Below are 2,327 nucleotides of genomic sequence, written 5' to 3'. Positions count from 1 at the left end.
GCAACGTGCCGCCCTGGAACGTGGAGTTACTGCGTGTCCTCTGACATATGGAAAACCCATCCCTCTGCTGCAAAAAAAGGTCACTCCAAGCTTTTCATCCCTGCTACCAATTTCTCGCTATTTTTCTTATTTTCAGCCAGACTCTCTCCCTGACGGCAAAGGGGAAATCTGGGATAGGTTTTCCTGCTGGGTGAGCTTTCTTGGTGGAAATCTTCCTTGTTATTTCTCCATCACGAGGATTTCCTTTGATACCAGTGTGCCTGGGCGGGCCACACAGCAGATGTCTGAATATTTAAAATTCTTCCTGAGTGCTGTAATCTGTAATCTCAAGAACCAGCAGTGTAGAGCCAGGAGTTGTTGGTTTTGTTCTCCTTTGAGGATTAGTTCCCAGCAGATGCTCTGAATTATTTCACCTTTTGTCTTTCATTCTTTTTCCTATCAAATAATTCATCCGTTTTTGTCATTTTATATGGTCGCTGGTGACACTGGAAATGGTTCAGATGTAAAATGAGCCCCTCTGCTTCTCATCTAAATGGTATCATTTTGGCTCTGCCAGCCACCCTGTCAGGTCTCCTTCTCCATCTAGGTGTCTGCAGGCTTTGTCATCTCCTATCACCTCTTGCTCTTGCTCATTTCCCAGACACCCAAGTACATTTATCCTGTTCCAAAGCTATCTCATCCTGTTACATTTTGTGCTCTAAAGGTACTTGCTAGGTTATTTGAGGTGAGCAAAAGCTCTCCACACCTCACTGCCCAACCTAATGAGTCCGGAAAGTTTTAAAGCACATCTGCTTAAAGTGCTTGAGTGCTTAACTCATTCACACCTGTCTCTGGTCCCAGACATTGTTTCAATGATCTAATTCAGTCCCTCCCATCTCCTCCCCACGGCCCAAGCACTGGTTCTTTGACGGTGGAGAGCAAAGGGCAGTGGTAGAGTTTCATGAACGTTTTCTTTTATGGTGGAGCTGGCAGAAGGAATCTTCTCCTTCCTCCCTTGGCCATGCAGATGTAACGACACTGATCTGAGTTACAAATAACCCAGTGTTTATTCTGTTGCTGGGCTCCCCAGGCTGGTCCCACTGCGTTGCCCAAGCTTGCACCGACACTGCAAGAGAAACATCAAGGGGATCTATGGCAGAGAGAGAGGAACAGTGCCCGAGTCCCAGGGAGAAGGCTGTACCTCCCCTTCACCGCCTGAGTCCTGCTCCCTCCAATCTTGCTTGCTGTGGTCTGCAAGAAAATGCACGGTGTGATTTTTTTATCTTGTCCCGGGACTTGCTCAAAACTCCACACGCTCCTGGCCTGCTCTTCCCCGGGATTTCAGCCTCTTCCTCCTTCCTTGATGCAGCTGCCACTGCTCTCTTAATGGCTTAGTCATGCTCTCCTCATCTCCAACCATAAAGCTCTTTAAACCTAAAACAAAAATGATTAGGCAGGCTTAGGAAACAGCAAAAGCTTCAAAGGATTAAATGCTAACGCTTCCTGCTACCCTTAGAGAGATCAAACATTCTGTGCTGTTAGCCCTGCAGCAGCAGAAAATGGTACTAAATCTTCCCCAGCAATCAGGGGATTTCGGTGGCGGTGCAGGATTGCGTGTAAGGAGGAGCAGGAGACTGATTTATGAGGAAAGATTTAAATGACTAAATATGTATCTCTTGGCCAAGCTACTGCTAAGGAGCAATGTGACAACCGTGCAGGAGAACCTGAAGGGCACAAAGAACACAGGGAGAGTGGAAAAGTTTGGGGTGTCGTAAAGATCCGCCATGGTAGAAATGACTCAAAATGTGGGGTGATGATAGAAATGACTCAAAATTTGGGGATCATGATGTGGTGGCAGGAGGCTGAGGCTCAGTGATGGCTGCAGACGAGCACCTTCGCCTCGTGGCTACGAAGTCATGCCCATCCCCTAATTCCCATCCCTGCAATCCCGGGGCTTAAACCCCAGTGAAATCACTGCAAGTGAAACCGCTAATACCTGGGGTTTTTTAAAAAATACCCATTTTGGTAAGCTGAAACCAAGTAGAAGAGCAGGCTACGGCTCTTTTTGGGAAATGCTGAATTAAGGACCAAAGACCACTTTGGAAATTCATGAGGGGAGGACACGCCACTCTCCCATCGATAATTAAAAGCAAAAACCATGGAAAGCAATGAGATTGCTGAAGAGGAGGGGGACGAATCTCCTCCAAGAGTCCCCGCAGCGGATAAATTTAAGGCCAAAAAGTGATTTTTTTCCTCCGGACTGCATGAAGGTCTCTACGGGGCCCCTCTCCCCCCGCTCCGGGCCCCGCGGGAAGGACGCAGGCTCCCGCCCGGCCCCGGCCCCTCCT

Source organism: Aptenodytes forsteri, unplaced genomic scaffold, assembly GCF_000699145.1.
Source record: "Aptenodytes forsteri isolate BGI_AS27 unplaced genomic scaffold, ASM69914v1 Scaffold321, whole genome shotgun sequence".
Taxonomy (NCBI): domain Eukaryota; kingdom Metazoa; phylum Chordata; class Aves; order Sphenisciformes; family Spheniscidae; genus Aptenodytes; species Aptenodytes forsteri.
This window is presented reverse-complemented; position numbering follows the sequence as displayed.